The sequence below is a fragment of the Halyomorpha halys genome, unplaced genomic scaffold (genome assembly GCF_000696795.3).
Source record: "Halyomorpha halys isolate HHAL.00 unplaced genomic scaffold, Hhal_1.1 Scaffold55.1, whole genome shotgun sequence".
NCBI lineage: Eukaryota > Metazoa > Arthropoda > Insecta > Hemiptera > Pentatomidae > Halyomorpha > Halyomorpha halys.
Window position 1 is genome coordinate 740,598 of NW_027105793.1, and position 9,294 is coordinate 749,891.

At 31.4% G+C, this 9,294-nt stretch overlaps 1 protein-coding gene across 2 annotated transcripts in view; it reads right to left on the reverse strand.

Moving 5' to 3' along the window:
- Positions 1-3,873, reverse strand: part of cut (homeobox protein, cut) — a gene marked incomplete at its 3' end in the record, with an annotated part of 98,684 nt that extends 94,811 nt beyond the window's left edge. For both annotated transcript variants that reach the window (XM_014438338.3, XM_067053521.1), the window contains 1 exon segment: positions 3,710-3,873.
- Between the last annotated feature and the right edge of the window lie 5,421 nt (positions 3,874-9,294).

A 9,294-nucleotide genomic window follows, 5' to 3' on the forward strand; every position in this document is an offset into this window, starting at 1 on the left:
TTTATAAATTTTTTTATTAAATCTCGTAAAATCTGGAAGCGGTTCAAAGTGAAAATAAAAAAAAAAATGTTTTATTAGGAATTTTGTAATATCATAATTAGAGAACATATACACACACATATAGACAAATATATTTTCCAAATTGAAATTAAATAATATATGAGTCGGACTGGATCAGGTTTGAGCTAATGACCACTAAGCAGTAAACTTGTTGATTGTGCTTAACTTGGATAAAGGAGTTTTGTCATCACGCGACAAAGGTAACCGTCAAACGGATGTCTATCTACTTTTTTTTTGTTTGTTCTTCGTTGACCGAAAATAAATTAGTAAAGTAGTAAGCAGAAGTAAAAAATAAATAAATAAAATCCTAACCTAATTAGGAAAGAATATTAGCACTTTTACAGCTAAGTTAATTTTGTTCCATGGCATATCCAACTCACTTTCTTTTTTTGTATTCCTATTAAAGGTAACTGAAACTTTCTTGTACATATCTCATAAAATTATAGAAACAGCATGACTAGGTGAAACTAGTTAGTTTTTATTATACAAAAAAAAAAAAAAAAGGAAAAACACCTTTGTTGTATTTTACAAGCCAAACTTTTGAAGGGATTTGAATGTCAAGCGTGAAATTAATAGACATGAACTTTAATAAAATAAACCCGTCGAAATTGAAATTATTCTTCTACTATACATTTTTTTTTTAAATTATAAAAACATAAAATTCTTGTTTTAACTGAATCGACTACTCATTTACTAAAAATAAAAACTAGTTCTATTTATTTCAAACAGGTATCACTGAATTCCACTGAATATGTTTTATATTCGGAATATAATCAAGTACCATGAATATTATAAATTTATACTAACAAAATCTTCATTACTGTAGTTTTTAAAAAATAAATACAACTTTTAAATACTTTATAGGTCCATCACATTCAAAATCATCTGCATATCATTGTTTTGAGTCTCAAGTATCAGATTCAAAACTTATATATAAATATACAGTGAATATTTTAAACTTTATTAATTAATGACAATTTTGGAATACTATTAAAATTTCGAAAAGAAATTTAAATAAAATAATAGAATATTTTTGAAGAAATTACATTTTAGATTTGAAGAATTTTCTAATTTAATATTTTTTTAATTCATTATTTGTTGAAAAAAGAGTGACTTATATAGAATATACATATTTTCAGAATATATATATATATAATTATAAAAATAGGAGAAAAAAAAAATCAGTGAGGGTGGTTTTATCTTTTATGTTTGGTAAATTCAAAATAAAAAAAAAATCTAAGATTTAATGAAACCTTTCACAGATGATGTTTAGTTGGGGATGAAGGGGCTTTAGATAATGAAATGAAGACTAGTACATTAGTTGCCAGGCTTAAACTGTTCGCAAACTATGCAAGTGCAAACTGTGGGCTTTGAGGACAGTGTGCTAGTAGATTCTATCTTCAACCTTAACAAATCTCTATCACTAATTTTAATTTAAAATTAGTTATTCGTTTTTAACAGATTTATAAAATAATTTCCAAAAATAAAAGGCTAACAATTATAATCAACTAAACTTGTTCCCATTTTTTTTTTTTAATATTTTGTTTTTGATTGATTGCAATAGGAATTTGATAATTGTTTTTGTTATAAGAGAGTAAAATCCTTTCAGTTTATCATGTACAACTTTTTGAATATAATAGTAGCACCCAAATCTGCATACATTAAACAAAGTACTATTTTATGTAAAACGGAATAATAAATCTTAACAACATATATTTTCAAAATAACATAAAGAAGATATATGTATGTCACTACTAACATATATACAAAATAAACTCAGAATGAACCGGCCAACTAAAAGATCAGGCAGAATAAGATCAGGGATGGAAAAGAAAATTAAGTAATTTATTAGTGTTATTTTAGTAGATTCTTTTAATGTACAAAAACATAGAAATGTTTAATTGAAAGGAATGGAATTGAAAAATAGATCAGTAGGAGTGTCTAATGGAATGTTTTCAAGAGCAACCAACCGTTTGAAAACATATTTCTGAATGTGCGAACAGGTGTATGCGACTGAGGGCAAACCAAAAAGACGTATGAAAAAAGTCTAGTCAAACTTCGTCATCGCTCAATCAAAACGTCGACGTTAGTGAAATTCCGTCAAATTTTACACTCACACTATCTGTAACTTCCCAGCAGATTCTTATTTCATACCAATTCAATTTCGGAAAAATAAAAACAAAGAGGTTTGGTCGCTTGTCAGGTTTCTCTGATTTGTCGCTCAATTTTTCTGATAAATAAATACTGCAATGGACTTCTAAATAACCGTAAATTTTATATTTAGCGCCAGAGAAGTGTGATTCGGAATTGAAGATCTGAAATAGGAAAACGGTTTGATATTTTTTAAAGTACTATTCTGTTTCACGAGCTTGAATATTTGAGCCGGTAAAAATTGGGTAAAAAATAAAATTTATTTCAAATGACAATAGGCCACCGGCGGCACAATCCGAAGTCACTGTTTTTCAACTTTGTTCAACTTGACGGTTAACGACGAAGTAGTCATCTGTATAAAGTTTTAATTTTAATTTTAAGGTAAGCAAAGTAATGGACTAGCAATATTCTGAATAACTTTTTTACCGATTCCAGCTCCCTAACAGCCTTCAAACTGAATTCCGCATGAGACATAATTTTTACAAGATATTTTCCTACGGATTCATTACTATATTTATTTAATGTGCCAAATAATTAGTCTCAGGTGACAACATTTTTTTTTAAATCCAATACCCATTGAAGAATAAATCTAGTTAAGAGTTATCGGGAAATCTGATAAAGCTATGGACTGAACATTACCGATTTGGATATTTGAAGTTTTTCAATGTTTTTCCAGTGTTTGAAATTCAAAAGATAAACGCTTAAAAACGGTAATAAAAATATCATATTTTTTTTCTTAAGTTCATGTTCCATGTAAAGTAAAATTTCAGAATAGCCGAAAGAAGTGCGGACAAAAACTCTTTGAGAGATATCTCGCACTTCCCGGGCACAACCGAACACACATGTCAAACGGGCAAATTTGGAATTTTTGTACGGGCTTATTTTAATAGTCTCGTACAAATTATTCAGTTTGTAATATATCTAATAGTATCTTTTATAGGACGAAGATTTTAGTTGCACATAAACACGTTCACAATAATATAACACGCTCTTAAAAAATATATGAGTTGTCAACAAACACTTGTACCTTATAATAAATAATTCGAACACAAAATTGTCGGAAAAACACAAATCGGAATAAATTTAAGAGTTAGCAACATATGTCAAAACTTGGAAACCGATTCTTACGGAAGGAACAAATGTCAAAAAAGTAACAAGATTAGCGGGTGAGCTTAAAAGCAGATCTGCGATCAAATTTGGAACGGCATGTGGGTCGGTTGTGCGAATTCAAGAAAAAAACAAATAAACTGAATAAAACAACACAACAAACAACAATCAGTAAATGTCAACCGATGTCCGAAAAAATAAACAAAAACTAGAACTAAAAAAAAATAAATAAACAAAAAACACAGTACCTCAGGAAAAAATCGCGTTGCCGTCGATGTTCGCCGGAACTCACAAAAAATAAAAAAAATTAAAACACACTTTGTCGCTGACGAATCACTGATTTTTGGTATATTAGGGCACTTCACTGGACTGAGAATAAGTAATGACTCACCTGCTGCCAAAACTGTGCCAATAGGTAGATTCTCTCTTTCTTGAAAAGCCAGTCCATAGACTGCATACCATGTATATCCATGCTCTAAGAGGCTATGACATCGCGGCTTCGAGCTACAGAAGGGGTCTACTCTTGGCTCATCCTCCTCTGCCGGTGCACACCAGCCGACTGCTCCCCCCCCGCAATTGCGCGCTCCCTACCGCCCGCCCCCCGAACTAAGGCACAGAGTGGGTCCCCTGCGCAGACCGCCCCAACCCTTTCCTCTCTCTCTCTCTCCTCTCTAGCCTCCTCTCACTCTCTCTCTCTCCCTCACACTCTCCGACCCGCTTTTTTCCTACCCTTTCTTCTCCCCTTCTTTGCCGAGCCCGCCTCTACCCCCCCAGGGCGCAGGGCTGCCTCCCTTCTCAATACACGGCCCCTTCAATCGCCGCCCACTTTTTTCCACACCCACCAATACAGTTCGACCCTTACCCATACACTTGAAGAACTGCCTTTAAGCCTCAAATACACATTTTCCAATTGATTGGTTCGGTTTTTCAGAGTTCGACGCCCTGATGTTCTAGAGATGGCTGAAGGTACCTAGTAGGATCTCCATAGACACCTTTCAAATGCCATTAATGATACAAGTGTTGTCAACCAGGCTCCTTGTAACCTATGAACCAGAGAAAACTACCAGAGAACTTCAGTGGAACGGTTTTTAAAATGTACAGACAATACTATACTGATTTTTAGCTGATTTTCTGAGTTAATAAATTCATATTGTAATCAAATATTAATAAATAAATAGAAAGTTGTCAAAAATCGATCAATACAATAAATATGTGATTATAATTATGTAGGTTTACATAATTACTTTTATAAAAAAAAAAAAAATTATGATAAAAAAGTGAGAAAACCAAAGCAATAAATCAGCAAACCGAAAGAAAATGGATAAGAAAGCAAGTCAAAAATTTTAATAGTCAATACCTAATATTTCCTACTAAGGCCAGCAAGTCCGTCTTAAACTGAGTTAAGAGTTTCTTCTGTCTCCGATCAATTTCCTTATTTTATTTGGATATTTTAAGGTTGGAGATTTTTCTGTCATTATTAACTATGATTCTTAAAATTCAAGGCCGCCTATGATGGGTTGTCAATAGTTATAGTTTCAAAATATTCCAAGTTTACTTGAGATTTCCATGATGTTATTGATATCATTCGTGTTTGTGATTGTGTATCGTTATTCGGATGGACTGGGTGATTATCTTGTCAAGGTGGAGTTGAATTTTTCAGTTACCTGGTGCGTGACAACGAGTCTTACTGAAGTGGGGGTAGCAACCTTCTTGCCGCACTCTATTAGATTCCTAGCTGTTTATATAAATGATTTTATTTACATATGTGAAGAATTAGATATTCTGATAATTTATAAGTAAAATATATAAGTGGAAGGGATAATTACGCAAGTGCATAATTCGTTTTTGCAACCTTGTCATTCATAAAAATGTAGCAATGTAATACAAACTATTCAAGTAAACAACGCCTTATAACCATGTATTACTCCATTACTCGATTACTTTGTTATAATTACTGAGCACTGATTTCATTAATCAATAACCTATTTAATAGTTCGAAGATTTTTTTTCTCCCATGTGTAGCTTTTTCAGAGTAAATTCATCAAAATATTTGTAAGCACCTTCAACGAACAATTGTTTCTGGTGCAAAAATATAAACATCAGGATCTGACTATGTTTTATATGAAGATTTGTTTTTCTTCGAGCAAATTTGATTTGTTATGCTTTTTATTAATATAACCCTTCTGCACTGTTTAGCCAAAGAGGTGCAGTGAAAGTATCCATGTCCTAGATTTTTAAGCGATGTGATTATATAATGGATGAGTGATTTGATTCAAAAGAGAAGATGTACATTCGGCTTTCGCTGTAGAAGGTTCTATTAAAACTGCTCTTATTTTTCGCTGTTCTTTTTAATGTGTATGTAATTTTTACAAGTTTATTTTCATATGTCCGAACTCGATTGGTTGTTAGTGATAAATAACGTGGTTCGTTGAGTGTCTTTTTTACGATTTTGGTTGCTTAGTGGAGCGACTTGAGTGAGAGACCGGGGTCCGGACACTACTGCACTCAACACCCTCACGGACCCGGCACAAACTAAAACCTTTCCCAACACTGTTTGTCGCTTGCCCTTTCATATATTTTCTCAGTTATAAATAAAAACTCGTTTATTTTCAAAAATATATTCTGTTATGAAATATAGAATTTCGAATATGTTTTCAAATGATGGTTTCCTCATTAAAATATAATTAATATTTTAGAAGGTTTGACAGCTGAATCCTGATAGATCTACCGCATTGTTTAATCTTACTAAACGCCAATGTTTATAATATTTCTTAATAATTAAGGCGATGGTTCGACTAACGATGAAAATTATGAGGACGCAAGGGGTTTGACACCCTTAGCAGTAGGGCAGTAAGGTGGGCAGTTCTACAAGTTCATAATTCTAAGGCCAATGTAAAAATAAAATTTAACACTTATCGCCACATTTATTGTAACTTTGGACTAAGAGATGATATTAATTAATGTTATGAACAATCAAGAATTATAAAATGAAATCAATTATTTAGTCATTATATGACTAAAAAAATAATTAGTGAAGTTTGTAAATGGACTGTTCAATCTCTGTATTAATTTTAAAAAAAATTATTATCATTATAATTGTATTTCTGTGCTGTTTAATTAATAAGAAGTGGAATAGGTAGTTTTTGTACATTATATATATTTTTTATAGAATTATGAGCTGAACAATATGTGGTTTCAAAAAATGGCCTCCTTAGGGCAGGTGTGGTTATGTACAAGATACCAGGATTTAAAGTCAGATTATTTTAAGTGAACCAATTCTCAAGCAATTTCTCCATGTGGTGAATCGATTCTTATGGACCATTTTTCAATTTATTTTTTGTCTCATTCCTTTTTTTTTTTTTTTATTAAAAAAAAATGTTTTATTGAGAACGTAACGAAAATTCCTAAACCGTATGATTTTTCGAAAAGAAACTTATAAATAATCATACACATTAATACTCAAAATACATTTTAATAAATAACGATTAAGTTCTACAGATGTTAGACAACCGGTTGCCATCCTCGTTGAGGTTCTTCGTCAAATGTCAGCGAGTGAAATAAGAACTCCTAAATGATTTAAGTTAACATTTATCTTCTGTAATAAAAATAAAACAAACCTTTTCTTGCTTGTCCACAGAATACTAACTCCTTTCCTTAAAGGCCAAATGCACTTATTTGATAGCTGCAATTCCCTTTTCTCACTTCCCTCGACGACTCCCAAGTGAACCGTGATTCATTCGTTAGGATCATTCCATAGTTCGATTATTTTAGGAAGTGAAAGAGTAAGATACCTGGTATTCGACCTCGATCGTCGCCTTACCTGGAACCACCATATCAATATCAAACCTACGCAAGGTTAGCAATGCTATATCTTATCCCAAATAGAAAATCCAAATTAATACCAGAAACGGATATTCTTAACCTGATGTATGGTTTTGAAGTCTGGGGAGTGGCATCATTTACGAAAAGGAAAAAATTACAAGTCCTAAGAATTGCAGTGGAAGCTCCTTGGTTTGTAAGAAACAGCCAATTGAATCGGAAATGACAAATAGGGATAATAGAGGATTACATAAAAAAAAGGTTCATGAAGTTCCACTCCCAGTTACCTAAAGTTAAAGGAGCAGTGGCCTACAACTTGGGAAACCCAACCACAACCCGAAGACTGAAGTCCAGGCTGTTGCAGGACATCCTGTTGTAAGATATATATTTATCAGTTCTGTTATTGTCATTCTAAAATTTTATTTTATGTTAATTTTTTTTTCTCTTCACCCTTTTCTTAAATTCACCTTCTTTTTTCTCTTCATCTTTTTCTTAAATTCACCTTCTTTTTTTCCATTAGAAGTCAGTTATGTATTTTCTTAAATCCATAAATGTCATTGTTTTTGTTATGAACGTGACTATTATCTTTTATTAAGAATTATTATTTTAATCTATTTATTTTATCTTAATTCTTTATGGTATATAGTAAGGGGTGTCTATGAGAGTATACCCCCCCCCCCTCATAATCAATTGTTAAAAAAAAAATGTACCTCGTACATTTACCATGTAGGGCCCACCGATTTGGTATTAAATAAATAATAACATTATTTTGGGAGAGTCGACTCATTGATTCGATTCCCGATTCCCTGGACCGTTTCTATTAATGACACATCGTGGGGCAGCCTGGGAAGATCTAGATTTATTGCGTTGGTCCACTAGGAAATATAATTTGACACATACAATGCGTTTAGGATGAAGGAAAATAAAGTGACAAAGGAACAAATAAAAAAACAAATCAAAAAAATCGAATATAGGATAAAAAAATGATTAACGTAGTTTAAAAAAAAACAATATTTGTAGTTATAGTAGAGAAACATTATTAATCACTTATGTTGGTATGTATAATATTCTAAAAAAAAATAATAATAGATATATGTTAATTAATCATGATATCGTCGCCTAAGCGGTGGTACGTGTAAGTCATAAAAAATAAAAATATGATTTTAATATGCATTCTTCTAAAATAATAAAAAATCAATCCACTATTTTAGAAACATTTTGTCGCAACCATCGTTTTATAGGATATCGCATATGTTGTTTTCGTAATTCGAAACATCTTTCGTGATGTGTCTACAGTAAACCATTTAATTTTTTGACTTTCTTCTTTAAACGGTATATTTTTTCCTCTGAGTTACAAGGTGCTCCTTCCTACTAAACAATGCTTCTAATGCAAATTTTTTTATTTTCCATTTCCCTGAAGATTAGTCTAGAAGAAAATAATAGAAGGCATTTCATGCTGCATCACCGATTTGAAACCCTCCGGACAGCATAAAAAAATGTAATCGACTGCTGATGGTAATGCTAGGAACTTTAAATGGTAAATCTGGAACTTGGTGATTATTAATTGTGTTGGAGGATTTTTCAGTGATTACAAATCAAAATTAAAATTATGCTTTAATAATTAATTACAAGTTTATAATCAATTTGTATTGAATAACTTGTATTTTGTTGATCTTGCTCTAAAAATTAAAATTGAATATGGTAAGAAACCTCGTAAGGTTTGAACAAGGATAATTTTTTTTTTTTAATTCCTATGGTTTTGTGTATGAACAGAAATGAAGAATATTTTTGTCAAATGTTTACATTCGCAACAGGTGAAATGAAAAATTCAGATCCAAAAGTGTTTGGAAAATAAATTTTTTCCCATAGTATATTAGGGAAAATTAAAATGTTGCGATATCCGTTTGAAATTGTTGGGAAATTCAAGATTTTACTTTTCCCAACCACCCATGTGTCTTTTAGTTAGAAAACAGTCAATTCAAAGTGATCAGTAATTTAAAAAAGAAAACTGAAAATGGTTTATATTGCACAGATAAGGAGGAAAAAATTTATTTTACTGTTTGTATATACTATATTAGTGTGTGAAAAATTCAATTTTGTATTTTATTTGTTTAACCTAAAATATAATTTTTATGTTCCTATTTTCGGATCTTACAA